This window comes from Camelus dromedarius, chromosome 8 (genome assembly GCF_036321535.1).
Source record: "Camelus dromedarius isolate mCamDro1 chromosome 8, mCamDro1.pat, whole genome shotgun sequence".
Taxonomy (NCBI): domain Eukaryota; kingdom Metazoa; phylum Chordata; class Mammalia; order Artiodactyla; family Camelidae; genus Camelus; species Camelus dromedarius.
In genome coordinates this window covers 37,156,184-37,177,228 of record NC_087443.1, presented here as the reverse complement: position 1 = coordinate 37,177,228, position 21,045 = coordinate 37,156,184, and positions in this window count along the sequence as shown.

Genomic DNA, 21,045 nt, shown 5'->3' with positions numbered 1-21,045 from the left:
TTATGGGACTACTATATGTATACGGTACAATTCTGTAAACTAAAGGATATTCATTACACAAAATGAAAAGTCCCAAATATGTTGAATAATGGCAAAGGATAAGGTACCTAGTGACATTAATTCCTTAAAATTTCATAGTATTTGACAATTTGATCATTTACTTAAACAAAATTGTAAATCCATGATTGAACGGGGCATCTAGACAACCATGAGTTAGTTTTCTTCTTTCAAGAAGCTCAGAGTAAGTTCTAGGGAAAAACAAATTATTCTGTGCAGCTGTGTATGCAGTTTGCATACAAAAATGATAGCATAAGCAAGGAGGCGGGGAATATGTAATTTTGGATAGAAAATTGTAGGTATAAATAAATATAAGAAATAATTAAAAATGCCCTTTTCTGGGTGAAGTAGTAAAAGAAAGATCACCACAAAGGCTATTTGTTATTTAAAAAGCACATAATAATTTTAATTAATTCAAGATGAATTAAAGATATATTTCTTAACTCTTAGGGCTTCAGGAAAAAAGAGATTTTCTTAGACAAATATCTGAAGAAAATAATCTCTCTCAGAACAAATGGTGTGTAAAAGTAATAACAATAAACTGACCACTTAAGTAAACAAATGAATCTACCCAAGAGTTATAGCAAAATTTTTATTAAATATAGGTAATAATATATGGTTAGTAGAATTTTGCTGTGGTCCTCTGTATATTTATTTGTTTATTTAGGAACCCCTTAGAGAGGACAAACATAGGGACATGGAGTCAGTCCATTTAAAAGAATTACAAAAATTCTACCAAGATAATGCCAAGATTATACTAAGAGGTCTATAAATAGCTCAAGGAAGCACTTTATACATAACAGTTTTATGGTGCCCACTATTCTATATTGTAAGAACCTGTCGATATGTCACTTTCCTCTGATGTACTGTGAACTCCGTGAAGGCAGGACCTAAGCCTTGACCTAGTTCACCTGTACTTTCCTATTGATAAGCTCTCAATCAAATGTGTGGATGGCAAGAAGGCAGGTAGACAAGGAAGATTAATCACAGGTCGTGAACTGAATAGATCAGATATGCACAAAAATGCACTTCTCTTCAACCTCCTGCTATAACGTGTTACTTTTGTAAACCCCCACTTGTTTGTGGCACTTCATCATCTCTCTGTTGTTCTTCTCCCATGATTTCATAATACCAAAGGTATCTGAGACTTTTTGCTTGTTTGACAAGGGCCATATTTGGCCCAGAGACCTTGGCTTGCTTACCCCTTCTCTAGATGATTATAATTCTTTGCAGTATTCCCAAGGAGTGTGTATTCATCCTTCTCCGGTCCCAAGAGCCTAATTCTCGGGATTTTCTCTCCCATGGTAATCAAATGAGTATACTAGGAATAAAAACATGGATAAGTAGCCACTTGATTTAATACTTGACACTGATTCAGTCTTCATGGTTGAGAAGAGAACAATTCAGTATGCCGTTATGATCTCTAGCCTTCAAATACTCAAGTTAACCCTTTCATATAGTTGGCAGTGGTGAGAGTAACTGGGCAAAGTTCTTGATTACTTCATAAGACAGTGTGACACAATGGAGAGATGTTATTTGATAAATGTTTTAATTGAATTAGTTTGGGTCACTAAACCAGGGATAGATAATGAAGATGAGCTGAAATCTCCTCTTACTTTCTCCCTATTTGGCTCTTTCTATGTGGTTCTTTCTTACTGTTTAGCTCTGTAGAGCTCATGGAAATGGTTCCCCACTTTTGGCAAAGTTTTGATAAATTCTTCCAATGATGTTGTAATGCAAAACTTATTTTAATTTTCCTTCATAATTATGTTAATGTGAAAGTTATATTACTTATGCCATAGGACACTCAAGTAAAATTTAAAATATATATATGTATTTCTCATTATAATATTTGTGGAAACCATACATTAAAATTTAGAATGAATTTTAAATATATACAACAGTAAAATCCTTCTTGAGACAGTTTAAGAACTTGAGCTTTATTCTGCACCTGGATTGCAAATTGCAGCTAAAATTATAAACAGAATGTCAAATAGAAACTAAAACCAAAACATAAAAGGTATAGAAATCTATCTGAAGGACAATATATAATTAAATTCATTGATTAAATATAAATAGTTCCTCTAGAAATGGCATGTCACATCAGTGGGTACTTAAGTAGTAACAAAAGGCACCTGAATCTCCAATGTGAATTTTCAAAAATTTAAAGCATGTTCAGAGCCCCTTGTGGGAAAAATCCAATTACTTTTGATGGATTCAATAAACAGAATAAGAAATACTATCTAAAAAGATCTTTCCTTTTTTCAGGAGAACTAATAAATAAATTAACCAAATCTAAGATTGTAGATATATCTATATCATTCAAAAAATTCAGTCCATATATCTGTAAATACTTTCCTGTGGAAAGTAAAGAGGTATTACTTAAAAGGTCAGCTTTAACTGTAACACATGGAAAGCTTCGAGTCTCAATGAAGAGTTCATCAGCTATACTCAGTGACACCCCTCTCATTTTAATAGAAGCCTGAAAGAGCTGTTAGGTTAGTTTTCCCTTTGGCAAATTGAAAGCCAACTGTCCATGTTGACATGTTCTAGTCCATGCACATCAGTGATAAGATATGCATGGATTAGAACATGTGTACTACATTCTCTGTGTGTTTGACTAAGGGTAATCCGGATGTCTTTGATTAAGGGTGTATTGTGTGCTTACTTCTTCCTATACTGGATATGATTCTTAACACTGCCAGTCTCTTGTAAGGGAACACACTCTCTACGTGAATATCTGAATATATATGTTTTCACCTACACATATATAAATACTGTATAATTTACTCTATGCCTTGTGCTATAACAAACTCTAAACTTCACATTTATGTTGAACTGTACAACTATGTGAATATAAATAAATGTATGTGCATGTATGCATACATATGGTCTTAATTTACCTACATAAAATCTCAATGAATTTTGGTGTATTCTACATAATTTATAATGTAATTAATCTGTCCTTAAAAGATGATTTGGATACGAGTTCTACCAGGTCCTACTTGGAACAGTTTGAACATGAAGCAATTGTCTCCTGTGCATCAGTCTTTACAGAGTCATGTATTATCTGTATCAAAACGTTCTGATATATTTACTTAAGGAACAGACCTGGTAGTGCTGGATTTTATCATGGATGATAAACCTGAGTGAATTATGCTCACATATTACTCTGAGTGAATATATCCTAGTTAGCTAGTTCTCTCCTAACAACCTCAGGAATATAACCTGGATAAGATAAACACCCATAGATTCTGTTCTACTTTAACTCCTGGCATCATTGATTTCAAACTTCTTTGCACTCACAGTAGGCCTGGGGTACTTTTTGGAAGGTAGAGAAGAGGAAATCTTCAATCTTGGTAGGTGGTCTGTAGCTTTCCAAGATTCTTTTCTACTGGCACCACCATCAAAAAAGAGGCCCATTTTTCCTGAGAATCTAGCTTATCATTAGCTTGTGAATAAAGTGAAGACAGAAATACTCCTGATTTTTCTCTTTATATCAACTGTGGGGACACTCAAGAAGTTAATTTATAAAACCTACCTAGCAATGTTTAAAAATTTATACATTCTGCCTTCTGATGCCACTTTTGACTCTATCTTATTTTTCCTATTTTTATCTTCATTCTGTCCCAGTTTACTATTTTCTTTTAGAAAATTGGCTTATTTTCACTGGAATATAATGTGTAGATTAATTCTATAATTTAATTATATAATTACATCAATTAAATACAGGTGGGATATTATCAAGTTGTCTGGAACAATTTTGACCGAAGTATTAGTATCATTCTTTTTCTTAATTTTATGGCTAATGCTAAAAACTAGTAACTTTTATGTTCATACATTTACCCTTATATTCTCATGAGTGTTGGTCATTTTTATTCTTTTATTTCTTAAGTTTGATTTATTGGCAAAAAAATTATTCTCCAACTTAGTTTTATTATAGACTTTGAAATTGACTCACAGCTATCATAGCCATCTTTATATCATTGCCATTATCTAAGTAATAAAACTCATACTACCATTAAAATAACTACATGCCATCTCATATTCTCATCATGAATAAGGACTTTTTACTATGCTGAGGCGGCCATATGTTTTTCATCAAAAGCCCTAGGAATTGTTAGCTTGTAGCTCCTTTTTCAGGAAGAAATTTTCTCAGTTTTTTTCCCAATAATTATCAGCTTCACCAAACAGTCAAAAATTAACCACTTAACTCTATACAGCTACAGCAATTTCAAAAAGGAAAGTGAGTTCCCGCCATAAATCAATAATCTACAATTAAGATGACCATACATCCAAGATGCCAGAACAGTCCCAATTTATACCTGTTGTTCTAGACATTCAGTCTGGTTCAAGCTTCTTCTGGGATTTATTTTTCAATAAACTATTTTTAATAAGAGTTCCACTAAAATAAGACAGAATGAATTTGACCTCCTTTGGGGCATTTAGCTTCTGCTACATTCTTGTTTAATAGCCTTTGAAATGCACGTGCAGTGAACAGATTTCTGATGTTACATGTAGTGAAATCCGAAAGATGACCAGTAATAACCGGATAATTTTCAGAAGTGGCACTATTAACACTTCCTTTCAAGGACAGCAAGAACGGTTTTGCTGATAAAATGAAATGTTCTGTGACTCCCCATCTATGTCAAATTTGAAGTAGCTGGTAGCAATGGATACAGTATAATAGATTAGGGCAAAATGCATTTACAATTTATTATTATTGCTATTAGGCCATTATTATTATTTTGGCCCACATATCTCCAGTGTTAAACCTTGCAGTTAAAAACAAACAAAAAATATGGTAAAATTCTGTGATTTTGCTTAATTAACAAAAAGTTAAAACTAAAAGTCTCACTATCCTAGGTGCTAATGCCCCAGGTGTGACTTAAACCAAGTTCAAAAGATGTGAGCCTTATCTCTAAAGTTACAATAAAGTATTTAATTTTGATAGCAAGCAAGTTCCTTCAGCCTTAGGTCAGAATTTCTTTGAAATGAAAAGGCAACTCATCTGTACTTTTCCATTCAGGAAACCATTAGAGCCGTGTTTTGACTATCTTGTAAAATTTATATGTTTCTTACAATTCCCTATACATTTATTTTAAGACTACAAGGTAAGGATGTATGTTCACAGCGGGCCTCCCCAGATTTCTATTACCAACCCAAGAGGTAGGAGAAAATCTTCCCATTGATTGAACAGCTTCCAGATTTCCCAATAACTTATATTTCTTTGCATCCATTTCTACAGTGAAAACTACCTACCTCATTCAGTTTTCTCTTTTCGAGGTATAGGCTCATGATTCCTATGTTTACTCGTCTCATTTGGAGTATTACAACCATGCATCCATTCCTTCTGAAACGTCTGTACTCATTTAGGGCATTGGTGGTATTTCAATGACGTCATACCCAGAAATGCTACAGCAGTGGGAGAAAGAGAACAGACGCTGTGTGTGTGATCACTGGATAGCAGGGAGGAGAGCTGTCAGTAGACAGTAACCCTCGACGGGGTAACTGAACTATCTGTGATGGATCCTCTAGGATTTATTATTTTCTTAACCATGTATAGGTGGTATTTATTCTAGGTCTTGAGTGCTTGAATGCTTGCATTGTTATCCTGATATTATGTCAAAAGTCTCTAATGATTGGGCCTTTGATCATAGGCTTCCCTTTAAAACACATACACAGGCCTGTAACAAAGATTTAATTTGAGATGACTCAGAGGGTGATCTTCCTTTTACTGAAAAATATTTCAGAAGAAGCTGTATTTGCTGGCATCCGTCCTACCCAAATCTGACCTAGCTTAACCCTGGAGATCCCTTTTCTGAAACATAGGTTTGGAGATAGCTTTTTTATTAGTAAATAAAATATATTAAGGTCCAACAAGATATTTTTATACACCAGTAAAACTTTACTGTTTTGCATCACTCTACTTTTTAACTTTTATTCATTAAACCACAAGGGTGAAATTACCTATATTGTACTAGGTAAAAAATTAATAAATGAAAATATGATTGCAGCGAAGATTAATATTTAATTTATATATACCTTGATGGTTTTATTGATTGTGAAGACATGAAATTTTTTCACATTTTTGGGTCAAATTCTTAAATGTTCTGAGTGTCCCTTCACTCGATCCCCTGCCCCAGATACTTTGGAAATTTTCTTAGAATCTCTGAACCTGCACACTGGGGGGGAGGGGGGGCTATAGGATCTTACTCCCACTATGTCTATTGCTGGTTTTGACTGGTACTGTTTCAAGAGTTCTGGTTTTCAAGGACAGCTATCAGCTCTTCCTCACCCTGTGCCATACCTGTGAATCAGCCAGGTTACCATCGCTTTTGAATACCCTTTTTATTTATCTTCATGGTCAAAGTAAGGCCAGATATAAATAAAGGGGGTGATTTCCATGATGGTAATGGCAGTACCTTAGAGAACAAATCCTCAGTCCCCTTCTGCATGCCCCACAGACTATGGCTCTGAGCCATTAGACAGCTTTCCTTCACAGTTACCCTCATTAACCTTAATACAAACTACTCTAGGGACTTGGGACTTGCCTCCACAGAGTGAGGGAGATGGGAATGAAGCTATAGGCAGTAAAGAGAAACAAATCAAACACTGGCTGGGTACAGGGGCTCTTGCAAAGAGGGATTATAAGCAACAGTAAAGGGGTGTGAATAGAAAAAGATTTTGTGTTATCTGGGGCTGGGAAACACCCAGGTGTGAATACCACTCTTTATCATAAAAGTTGAATTTTATTGCCATTTAATAGAACAATTTATTAAAACCAACTTAATTCCCACATGTTAATCATTAGAACATAACTTAATTCTTAAAAATGGAAGAAAATCTTCTGCAGACAATTCTAAGCACATATTTAACTTAACTAATATAATAATTATCACTATCATCCACATTGTACTGATGAGAAACTGACACCCAGAGGGATTATTTAAAATTTAAGAGGGAAGTATTGTTTTAATCACCTTCTATCCACTCTGTTGGAGAGGAAGAGATTCCCACAAGAGGATTTTGGGGATGATCAAAAGTACCATACTTAATATTAGATAGATGAGATTGATTAACTTAGTTAACATTAATTAGCAACATATAGCCCAGGGGATAAGGGCATCACACACCATCCAGGATCTGACAGGGGTTGTAATCATGAACAGAGAGAACAACCAGAGCTTTGGGAGGCAAGTTTTGTAGTATCAACAGAGTGAGGTGACTCTCAGCTCACTTACAGGGATGTGCTTGGCTAGTATGAATAATTTTTCAGGCTGACAAGGAATTGAAACTGCTACTCAGAAATAAGTGGGAAATGTGCTATTTTGCTAGAGAGATTTATCGTGAAAGGAGAGTAGGAACAGTGCTGTTTGGTCTTTCAAGGCCCTCTGGGTTTCACCCCATGTTGAGGAGCAGATAATACTGGGCCTTCATTTTAGGCAGCCCAGTAAATTTTCATGATGTAATATGTTGATGTTGAAGATGGAGATGTTGAAATTATAAAATTGCAGACAATTTTGTAAGGGCTCAAAAAGTTTTCATGCAATTGCTGTTAGTTCTGCTGAAATTGAGTGATGTCAGCAAGGTGGCATGAGAGGTTCCAGCCCTCCCCTCCCCTCCCCTCAGAAACACTATTTTAATACCCATCCACAGACAAAAACACCTTGATGACAGCTCAGATTCCAGGTGATAGGTTACAGCACCTCAGCGGAGTACAGAAATCAGTAAACATTCTTTGAAAAGAGTTCAGAAGAACAGTTTCACTTTAACTGCATCAATACTACCCCAAGCTAGTGCAGCTCTCTGGCTCACGAGTGCTTCTCTGGGGGAAAGAGAAAATGAGGTGAACTTTCAACTTCCTCAGCCTTTTAAGGTGCTACCTGAGAGGTCTGCTTTTGCTGTGCCTCCCCCCAAACACTGAGGGGATAGACACAGCTAGATCACTTGGAGATAATTAAGAACAAAAAAAGGGAATGCAGGAGCTTTCAACAACCAGTGGGTTGATCTCAATAACCAGCCCATGACCCCGGTAGAGGGCTTTCCCGTGGACTCGGGCAGCCGACTCAGTGAAAGACCCCATCAGCTAGCCCATGCAGAATCTGGACTGGACTGGTGAAGAGCCTCCCTTGCCGAAGGCATTCTGTAAAGACTGGAAGAGGTGACTGCTTCTTCAAATGCACAGACACAACATAGAGTATAAGGATTGTGAAGAATCAGGCAAATTTAACATTATCCAAAGAACAAAATAAATCTCCAGTAATTGATCCTAAAGAAGTGGGGATCTACAATAGCCAAGAAATGGAATCAGTATATCTATACGTATACCTACATATGATTGAATATTAATCAGCCTTAAAATAAAAGAAAAATCTTGTTGTTTGTGATAACATGGATGAACCTGTGAGACGTTATGGTAAGTGAAATAATAAGTCAGATGCAGCAAGACAAATACTGCATGATTTCACTTGTATGTGTAATCTAAAAGAGTTGAAATCATAGAAGCAGAGGGAAAACGGTGGGGGTGGGAGAAGTGGGGAGATGGTAATCAAAGGATACAAAGTTTCAGATACGTAGGTGGATAAGTCTAGGGATCTACTGTACACCATGATCATCACTGTAGTTAGCAATACTGTATTGAATACTGGAAATATGCTAAGAGAGTAGATTCCATGTGCTTTCAACATAAAAAAATGGCAACTCTGGGAGGAGATGGTAGTTAATTAGCTTGATTGTAGTGATCATTTCACTATGTATATGTCTATCAAATCATCATGCTGTACAATTTAAAAATATACAATTTTTATTGAAAAAAGAAAAAGAAATGAGGATCCATGAACTGCTTCATAAATAGTCCAAAATAATCATCTTGAAACTCAATGAGCTAACAGAATACAGATTAACTAAAACAAAATCAATAAAATCAGGGTAACAATACATGAACAAAATGAGAACTTCAACAAAGAGATAGAAGTTGCAAAAAAGAACCAAACAGAAATTCTGGAGCTGAAGAATACAATGATTAAACAGAAAAATCTAATAGATAGCATCAACAGACTCATCAAGCAAAAGAAATAATCAGTAAACTCAAAGATTTTATGTCATTTAAATTATCTAGTCAGAGGAACAAAAAAGGAAACATAATGAGAAAGGACAGAGTATAATAAATACTATTGTTTATATTAAGGTAATTATTTATGTTTTGTAAATGAAAGTCATGTAATGACTATACATTTAATGCAGAAAACATCTTTTGAAAAGTTTAATATAGTTCCATACAGTAGAGCTTGGCATAAACAGGGGATTATTGGAGTAGTGATATCACATAAACAATTGGTAGAAATTAACAATAATTAGGAAGTTATCAGACTGATTTCATGGATAGTTTACATTAAATGTTTGTAACTACTAAATGTACACAAATGTATGTAAATGTCCTAAAACTAGTAAGACATGTGATATATGTAGACATCAAGGGGTTTAAGCCAACAGCAAAATTAAAGAGGAGAGCCCTCAAAATTGCCCTGACTTCTGACGCCCACTATAAATTCAGGTGGCTTCTAAAACCATCATCAGGTTTGATAATTCACTAGACAGACTCACAGAAGTCATTGAAAGGTGTTATGCTCCCTGCTAAAGTTTATTACAAGGAAAGGATATACATTAATGTAAACATAGGTCAGATCTAGGAGGTTTCAAACATAGACCTTCTGTTGTCATCTCTCCTTGAATCAGAGCACTTTGCTCTTCCAGAACTGATGTGTGACAATATGCTCAGATTACTGACAACCAGAGAAGCCCACCCAAGCTTCAGTGTCCATAGTTTTTTTTTGTTTTTTAATTAAGGTTCCATTATTTAGGCATGACTGATAGACTGATTGATTGCCCTTATGGCTGATTTAAGTATCCAAGTTGATTCATATTACTGGAACCAAAGCCCTACCTGAAGGCACATTTTTAAGACTATCCAGTATGACCCAAAGTTCTCAAGTAAACCAAGACACGCCTAACATGCACAACATTCAAGGGGCCAAGAGATTAACATGGAGAAGGTGAGGGCAAAGGCTAAAACTCTCTCTGGGCAATGTTCAACTCTTCATTATACAAATCATGTATAATTTTATATATTTGAATTATATTAACTCACTAATTATTAATATCTTGAATACCACTTCTGATTCTATCCATGTAAAAGAAAAGATTATGGGTTTCAATTTTATCCTTTGCAGTATATTCCAATGTTTCTGTCATATGATGTCTATCATTTATAATTAAAAGTAAAATGCATATATATAAAATAATACTATCAATACTGTATTCTTTCTACTAGGACAAAATACTTCTGGGATAATCTGAATCCTCTATTATAATTACTCTTTTAATACTTTTTTTGTATTCATCATAACAGTTATGATATATTTTGATAAAAATATAGCTACATTTCATATTAAAGGTCTTTATTAGTAAGCCTATGGTAGAAATTGAACTTTCTTTCATTATAAACTACTGAGACTTGATTATAACACAATGGTTTTTAGTTGCTTTTTTATTTTGTTTTGCATTGTTTTGGTTATTGATTAAAAATTGTTTTCAAGGTAATGAAAAAACATTTTCTGTTTCCATGATTCAGAATTCTGGAATATTCTTTTGTTTAACTACTAGTCATATTTCTAAAGTATCCCACATTTTATTCTTTATGAAATAAATTATTCTTGGATTTGCTGGTCTTCTTGCTTGATGTAGTACCCCTGACATGAGATGAATTTCAGAGGTGGAGGCCAAAATATTCAGCCATAAAATCTTGTGTTTCTCCTTTGCAGTTGAGAAGAAAATAATGGATACCTTTCTGTGATTTTTGCTATCAGTTAAAAGGGTTAAGTTAAAAATCTGCTGCTTGGGCATCTGTTCATTATCTCCAAGTTAATTCTGCCTAAAATCTGTTTATTTTGTCATTAGCTGAGAGATTCTTCCTTATAAAAAATTTCTTAAAACTGAAACAGCAAAATTGCCCCCCAGAAATACCTAAGAGAGGGGGATTATTATAATCCCCAGTAGGGTTTTCTAATTTTATTAACATGTAAACTATTTAAGCAAGTCAAATACAAATTCACATCCTTCTTTTGAATCAGAAAAATTCTATGGCCCTATAACATGGCATTACATATGGGAGCTGGGTTTTGTTTGTTTTTTTTATTTGTGCTTCGTTAGGTAAAATTTTGGCTGTTACTGAAATATTACTGCATAGTTCTTAAATTCCTCAGGATTTAAGTGGTATATTCTTCTAGTTTTTATTAATGGAGTCTTATTAAGCAATTGAGACTCAATGGATTCTAATAAGGGCAGGGACATTATTACTGTCCTTATTAATGTTTTGTAACTGATTTGGACTAAACTGCAATGTATACTTCCTAAATTAATGATTTCAACCCAGTTAGAATTGACCAAGTTCTGAGGTCAGTCAATAAAAGTCAGCAATTCATTAAAATGATGCTTATTATTAGGACAGGGTAGTGTGTAGGAGACAAAGGAGAAGAGAATTAATGTGAGTGGCTTGCTGCCAAGTGTCAGGACCCTGTTAAACTGCTTATGCTTTTTAATATTAAAAAACAAATTTAAAGGTAACGTAGGATGTTTTATTGGATTTATTTTCAAACTCCTGACAAAACTCAAGAAGTTAATCCATACTGAGTTGATTTTTTTTTCTTAAGGAAATAAAAAGTAACTTATTCACGTCAAGATGATGATCATTTTAGTTTAGCTTGCAGATACTGTTCTCCACCAAGTCCCTATTTCACTCCTCAGCAAAAAATGGCATTTGATCAGCTTGATTGCAATTCCATGCTGCCTCCAACGAAGTACATTCACCTGGCAGCAAAACCCATTTAATAACTGACTGTATGTTTGCTAAAGCTTCTGACATGCATAAGTAACCACTAATTATTTGGTCTCTGGTTCCCTTCAGGCACTGGGGATACAAGGTCTCCCCCTCTTAGCCTCCTATTTACCCTAACAATTCCATCCATGGCATACAGAGTGCCTAAAAATGTAGGCATGACTGTCTACATAAAAAAAAAAAAAATCTATAAAACTCCAATAAGTGCTCCTTCAAAAGCAGAGGCAGATATCCACATCATAAAGAATAAAATCAATTATAGGAAATCAAGTGTTCTTCCCCTGCTGCTGTGTGACATCAACAACTTCCAGAGCAGATGTTCTGGCACCTGGCAACCAGCAGAACACAAAGACACCAGGAAGAACGTGATCTTTCCAACTTGACCCGTTTTAAAAGCCATCTCAGAGTTCTTTCTTCTTTTACAGAGGTCTCTTAAAGTGAAGATAAAGCCTGCACTGTATGACATAAAACAGTTAACTTACTTTAAACTTTTATGATGACCACTAAATCAAGAAGCACAGGAAAAGGCCAGCAGTAAGAACAAAATTGAAACTATTTTATTTTTTATATCAGCTCATATTGAATTATTCTGTTGGTCCAAACTGAATCTGAAAGCTTTTTGAAATAATTTATCTTTTGGTTAGGGGTGGGAATAATGCTTTCAAACACTGGCAAGTGGGAGAAATAGCTACTCTAACTGTAGCAAATACATTCTGAAGGTTAAATATTTAATAAAAGCAGAATCTATAATTCTCAGGCATCCATGGGAACAAAAAGACTAGGGGCATGAATAAATTCTAACAAGGTATAATTCCAAGTCTTTAGTGCATTTTTTTTTTTTTTTTTTGCTATGAAATGCCAGAATCCATGACATTTCTGGCAGTAGATTTACTAACAGTTATTATTGATTTAGGTAAAGTTTAAAATAAGGCCTTGGTCCTGAGCCCATAATCACTTAACAGCCAGGGAGAGACTGGTCCAAGTATATGCTGAGAAGAATGTAGCACACCCAATTTAAAAGAAACAATTTTCTAATTGTCATCCACCAAATGAATAATTTACTTGCAAATAAGTGAGTTAGCAACATTGTTATTTAAATATCAACCAAAATGTATGGCACTTGACTTAAATCATTTAAAAATCCCCTTTTGTGCATGAAATACTTTTAAACAATAAAACTAAAGTTATTTAGAAATGACTCAAAAATATTTAAAGGTATATTTCAATTTCCTGTTTTGTATACTACTGATGAGAGTAAAAATTGGATGGCAGTGTCCACTGTATGTATCAAAAGTCTTTAAAGTATGCATCAATTTCACTCAAATATTCTACTTTGAGAAATATTAAGACAATAAATGGAAAAAGATGTGCATAAAAACATAGTAGGTAATTTTAAATACAGTATATGTAATTATATGTTTATTTTAAAATTTATTATACACAATTTTAATTTCAAATAAGCATACATTTGTTCTGAAATCTATAATAGTTTGTTATATCATAATCTCTTATACATAATTTTGTATACACACACCATCCATATATACACATTTATAGACAGAAGTATGTGACATAATGTTATAGATATTTTGAGTGATGGTAAAAATTAGTAAAGGTTCCATGTCTTCTATATGGATCTATAGTCTTGATTTGCCAGAAGGAAAAACAATGCAAACTGCCAATTTGAAAGGAGCTTTTCCCATCTTTCTCTACATTCTTTGCAACTATTTGGATAATATGCATCCACAGTAGAAGGAGGTACACTGAGATATTCGAAAATCATAATGAGAATTTAAAGTTGCCTCTCTACACCCTTTGAGTTGAAACTTGTCTTATTTAATCCCTCACAGTTCCAAAGTATTTTGTGACTAGAATCTTGATTTAATAAGTACACAGTGAATATATATATATATATGCTCATGTATAACTGAAAAATTGTGCTCTACACTGGAATTTGACACAACATTGTAAAATGACTATAAATCAATAAAAAATGTTAAAAAAAAGTACACAGTGCACAGTGAATGGCTCAATCTCTCAAAGATAGACCCTAAATAGTAAAGCTTACAAGTTCATAGGAATAAACCAGAAATTTAAATTTAGAATAAGGAAAAAAAGTTCAAGGAGAAATCATATATATGTGTTTGTGCTAATATATTGATGCATATATGTATTATCTATATTTATGTATATAGCATATATAATCACTTTACATATGTATGTGTATGTATGTGTGTGTATACACATAAACACCCATACATATATTTTATTTTGCTATAGAATGGCTACATGTGACATCAAGTGGTAATTAGTGGCTTCTTAGTGAGTTCTAGAGTGAGTTCAATTGTTTGGGTAGCAAGGGGTGCTGGGTTAGGCTGTAAAGATATTACAGTTGACATGTACTTTTGAATACATGCTTTAAAAATTTTTGCTCTCCTCATACTGATAAGGGGAAAAAGCAAGTAGGAAGTAATGTCATAACCCTTTCTACAAATATCATGAATATGTATAAAAAAACTATCTCCCACTATTTACCCTTGAAAAAATTAATCAAGAGTGTAAACAAGGGCAAAGATCAGGATCATGGTGTCCAGGTGTCTTACTTGATTTATCTTCCTTCAGAAGGTACTCAAGTAAGTAGAAGTCACAGAGAATAGCACAAAAACAAGATCAATGGGTGAAAATCTGGATAAAGGTAGCTCTGAATCACTTGGACCCATGTGTTTTCCCCCATGATAGTGGCCTCTGTGGCATTCAAATAAAGTCCGCATTTCATTTTCCAAATGGATCTCATTTTATCAACTCCAAGCTGTGAGCCATTCAGGTGGGCTATATTGGTCAGCCATTGAGTGTTGCCTGAAGCAGCAGTACATGCTTCAGCAGCCATTGTCTCATAGGCTACTGTTCTGGTTATCTATTGCTGCCTGGCAAACTATCCCAAAACTTATGTAAAACAATCACTGTTATTATGCTCATTGGTTCTGTGGGTCAGGAATCTGGACAGATCCCAGAAGGTATGACTTGTGTTCCAGACTGCATTTCCAAAAATAACAGGACTGTATCTCCCATCCCATATTCTCTTCTGCAGGGTGACCTTGCTCTGTTCCCATCAAGATGTGGGCCTTATTTCTCATCACATGTATCTGGACTGGCCTTATCAGCTCAAAGGTGGAAGTGGTGCTGTGTACATTTTGAAGCTAGGTCAATAAAGGCCATTCCCCTCCCATTCGGTTTTCATGGAGCATTTGTTGTGTGAACATTCTCTCTCGGAAGACTTCCTCTCAGGACCTATTTGCTACGCTGTGGGAGGCTTGAACCATGTAAAGAGGCCTCATGCTACAGCTCTGTTAGATAGTCACAATTCAATCCCTACCGTTTCCTCTTCTGTCTTATACTATAGTTAAAGAGAAATTTAGTTATTAGAGTAAATTTATTTGGGCACAGTACAATTTGTTACAATGGAGGAGGCTTTGTAGTGTAGTTCAGAGAAGGAAGTGGAGAAATGTTCTTTTTATGAAATGAAGTCAGTGTTACTCTTTTGTCAGCAATGGGGTCGGCAATATGTTAATAGGAGGGCTTTACCACCTTGGAAGAGATAATTAATCCTCAGAGAATGATGTCTGTTTTAAAACTGTAGTTACTATAAAATAAATTCAATCAACCACCCAAGGAAGAGACCTCGACCTTCCCACCACATCAGGTCTTGTCCCCCACTTCTCTGTTCTACAAAGTTCATCTTCCTACCTCCAGGAGGGCCAACATACTGGATGGAGACACCAACCTTCTTGCCATCAAAGCTGAAGGTAGTAGCAGATTCAAGAGGCTGACTATTTCAATGGAGAGAGTAAGCAGAACTTAGGAAAGGGAGTGCGTGTAACAAAGAAGGAAGGCTATCACAGGAGAGAGTGATGGAAAGTAAGTAGGGATTAACTTGTGAAAGAAGACAATGCATAAGAGCAAGGACTTTTCAAGCCTAAGTAGTGAGGTGCTGTTCCTAGGAAAGCAGACAAACCAGGACAAAGCACCAGTTCCTAAATCCTGTATCTCCACCAATCCTTACTCCCAACTTTTTACAGCATTGGGAATATAAATTTCGGAAACAAATAAACAATAAATGCAACTGCTTTACCTTCTTCAAGATTCTTTAGAAGGGAAAGTTAAGTGAACCAGTATCTGAAGTAGGTGTAGGACAAACTCCTTCCCAACAGACATGAAGGCCTCACTAGTACCTTATTATTGACTAGTATAGAAAATCCCTCACCAATGACAATTTAGGGGCAAAAGCAGCCAGGTGGGTTACAGTTGTGACTGCCCTAGTCCCAGAGTATCACTGCAATGAAATATGTCACCTATGTTAGAACTTTTTTCAAGGCATCATGATAAAATCAAAGGCTAAGACTGTCATTTATAAACAGAGCTTTGTAGACAGAAAGATTGAAAACTGGTAGAAGAGCACCGATTAAGTGTTTCTAATTAACCCCCTATCCATGTCCTATTAGCAACCAGATAAATGGGAGCTTCTCCATCTCTTTCAGTCAACTCTGTACCTCTGATTTCATCTACATGTTGATTTTATAGGCTAATCTGATATACCTTTTATGTCCAAATTTCATATTGATTTGTCAAGGCAGGGGTAGCAGAATTTCAAATTGCAGGGAGGGAAGGAGTTAATTATGTAAATGTGTGGGCAGTAAGAATAAGGAAAAGGGAAACAGATCAAGCAGGTAATGGAGACAAGTCAGACAGCAGACTGGATCAGATGTTCAATCTAAAATCTTACATGAAAAAAAAAACAAAAAAACAAAAAACCCAAGTAGCAAGGCAGGAAGCTATTCAGAGAGCAAGACAAAAACAAAGAGGAATCAAAGACAGAGAGAAATACCTAAGGGACTGCAATGATATACAAAGAAACAAGTGGAAAGGATATGGTCATAGCAGGTCAAAAGTCCCAGCAACAAGGAGACCACCATTGGCTACATGCCTCCTGGTGGACCTGAGCCGACCTCCATGGACACCTGAGAATACCTCCTGAAACAGCCATTGAATGCAGCTGCCAAATGTCAGAAGTGTCTAATATTCAGCTCCTTCGTTGTTTTTTCCATCTACTCTGTTAAAAGAAAAACCAAGGCTCACAGTGGGTGTTTAAAAATAAATTGTGATGAATAGGATTTGGTCTCTAATGCACACTGAAACCATAAAGGGATATAGCAAGCAACCTGCGTGACTTGGTGAATGGCAAATGGATTCTGAATTTCAGCCCTAAATTTCTCCAAGGTCTAGGGCCAGTGGGACAGCACTAATCTGCAAGTGTTCCATAATGTATTAAAATATATACCATTATGTTTTAGAAAAAAGTTTAAGACTTTATTTATTCATAAATACTGGTATGGGATTTCACTAAGAAACATAGAAAATTATTTTTTAAAATTTACTTTCTATGCCCTTATGATTTCTAAATGGTCATTTATCTTAACAATGCATTTTCTTGTTTTATTTTTTTAATAACATCTATGAGTGAAAGACTTACCACGACAAGAAGCAGTGATAAGTCTTTTATGATCCCAATAACTTATTTGGCATAATAAGGCCATTATTAATCATACTAAGCATTATTTTCTTTCCAATATAGATTTTTCTTCAATGGAACCATAGTATAAATTAAATTCATTTCATAAATTCTATGTTGAATTGAGTTATTTTTATTTATACTATTTTTATAAATAATTCACATATTCACTCTTTTTCATTTTTAATGTGCTTCCATTTTGTCTGAATTTTTAATTGCAATATAAAAATTCAATATTGAATTCTTTTTTTTAAAAAACTGAAGTATAGCTGATTTACAGTGTTGTTAGTTTCTAGTGTACAGCATAGTGATTCAGTTATACACACACACACACACACACACACACACACACATATATATATATATTCCTTTTCATTATAGGCTATAAGCTATTGAATATAGTTCCCTGTTCTATACAGTAGGACCTCGCTGTTTGTAACATTGAATTCTTATAAGCTGTCTATATTAAAGTGATGAGTACATTTTACTTTCTGTAGTGACTGAAAGCATGAAGTCTTAGGCCTGGGTTAAACACTATGCTGTAAAAATTCCCAGCTTTGAGACTTTAGGCAAGTTATTCTCTCTGAGTCACAAATTCTTAATCTGTAAACTGAGAATAATAATCACACAAACTCACAGAATTATTTACAAATAAAATTTAATAATTCATCTTAGCACAATGCATGACAAATTGTGGGCCCTCATTAAATGTGTTTTTGAGTATTAATAATTGTTTTTTTTGCAAAAGAAAACAAAGGTTGTGGTAAGGGAGAAGTGGATGCACAAAGTCTGAAGGTGTTAAAGAGAAGGTGGAAGCAGGAAGTAGAATGCTTGGGTAAAAGGAGAACAGTAACATTGATACAGATGTGAGAGATCTAAGGGAAATATATTACAGCTTAAACACCTAACCCACGGAGCAACATGAAGCCCTTTGAAAGCTTAAGCAAGAATATGACAAGATCAGATTTAAATTTGAGATGACTAAATGTAACAACGTAACAGAAGCCAGCTTACCTTCAGACTACAGAAAATGACGATAGAATAATAATATTAGGGTCTAAGTAGAAGATGATAAAAAGTGTAATAAGGTAATGGTAAACAGAATAGGCAAGTCAATGGTTAAGAATAGACTTAAAAGACAGGGGTGATGAGAGAAATTGGGCAGTTGAGAATTACTTTAATGAAGCCAGCTGGGTAATTGGTGAGGTAATGATGAAGTCAGGAAGAACTATGACATGAAAGTATAATTAAGATCTTTGGAGTCAGAAAGAATGGGCATAAAGTGTTACTGTACATAAAGTGTTACAAGACTGTGCTTCCTTGGGCAAGCTCCTTAATTTCTCAGTATTTCCATAGATACAGTGTAGAATGGGTGACATTAAAGAGAAAATCTATAAAAAATCTATAAAAAAAATCTATAAAAAAAAACGCATGTCACTAATAAGGTAATTGACAGAAATCTTAATATACATTTCCATTAAATAAGAAAAGAGATGCATGGTAATATTTAAGGGAATAAGAAAAAAATTTGTTTTGAAAGAAAGCAATCTGATTTTCTGTATTTAAATTTGAATAACTGGTTTAAAAGCCATACAGACATGATCTTGAATTGGAAAATATATGACAAGAAACTCAGAAAAAAAGACATGTTCTGAAGTTATACTCATCTGAGATTCAAGAAGGGATGATGTGGGTTTGCATTTATTCAAAAAGAGCTTGAAAAACAATGTGATTCCCAAGAATCTTAAAGTAAGTCAAATCATTATCTTAGAGCTAAACAATTAAACCAACATATAAATAATCTAATCAGAACAATGCAAATAAATTACCCTTGAGTTTTTGTTTCCAAAGTCTTCCTAGAAAAAAAAAAAAAAAAGAGGTGGTAGATTGGTGGACAACTGGAATTACAGACAAAGGAGAGTGGGACACCAAGAAGCTCCTAACTAATTATTACCCAGGGAAGATACACTTTGGTCCAAATATTTCACTTGTGTCACCCAGGTGTAACTCTGTTGTGGAGCTAAATGTAACAAACTATCCTTAGCTGGTGGTGTTACACATTAAAATGAAAACTAACCCTTCTGTTCTTGATGTTGGCTCACTAAGCAACCTGCCTGTTGAATGTTCATTTGCCATCTATGTTATCTACAAGGAGATAATTCACCTACTAGAAAACGATAGTGTCCACCCCTCCTTTGGAACTTATAACTCTCAGTGTAAACTAATATATTGATAATCTAGTCTTTGCATTTTAGTCTCTGTGAGACAAGTTAGAAAGTCTGCCCTTCAGTAAAGGTAGATCTTCTCTGGAGTGATGACAAATCAGGTTTCTTAGCATTTAAACTGCGTGGCCTGAGGTTGAACTATGGTAAATTCACCCAGGAACTGCGACCCTGTGGGCTTTTCTTTGGAAGCCAGCAACAGTCTTATCCAGGTATCAGCAGAACTTGATCCACATCTTTTACAATTAATCTTTTAGAGGGTTCTTACGAGATTTTCAAGATTTTAAAAGCTTGATGAAATACGTTCATTTCCTATGCAGATGACTACATAGGTTAGTTCAAACATCTGGTGATTGCATCTATAATTATATTAGTGGTAGCACTGTTTAGTTCGTGCTGGAAGAAAACTGTTATTTATTGTTGTTGATATCACAGAATGATTGACAAATATTTGACATCCCAGGCGTAAATACAAACCAGCAGATCAAATATCCCTAAGCAAAGATGTGCAGTATATGAGCAATCACAGACAAGAATTCAGAAGACACACAGTGAAAATATCACACAGCATTTAAGCATCTTATAATTATGACCATACCACTAATTCATGTATTTTAGGTATTTTTTTTATCATTTCTTATACTTTTAATATCCTTGGATAAAATTAGGAAATTCAATAATAAAACAGATATGCAAAATATACTGATAATTTGATGAATAGATTTGTAAATTTAATATATTCACAAATTATGTTTCATCTAAAAAACTGACTGAAAAGCATTAAGAGATCTGGGGAGGGGGGAATCTCTGAGTTTCCTATAGAAGAAGAGCTTAAAATGGTGTTATTTAATAAAAGAGGGGGGAAGTTAGGAGAGAGTAGAGGTTAATAGAATTTTAAGAAAAAGGATGTGTTCAAAAGAAGCCAAATAAGGTGAGAATTCAGCTACAGTTGGAAGTTTTATGTCACTGCTGATGTTACTTACGATAATGTTGTTGTAAAGGTATTTCAAAAAGTGGGCATAACTAACAAACACTGGAAAAAAACAAAAGCACGGCCCTTGCTCTCAAGGAGTTCCGTTCATCTGGGATGAATTCTCCTCTCTTTATAACAATGATCAAGCTGGTATGTGGTTAGTCATATCTATTAAAATAATTAGTGCCTTTAGAAATAGGAGACATTTATGTCTAGTTTATTTATAGACAGGAAAAAAATTGGATGAAAACAGCTTAGAGAAAATAGTACAATATATTCGGAAACCCTTACTTAGGTAGACAAAATTGTGTTCACTGCTATGGAAGAGAAT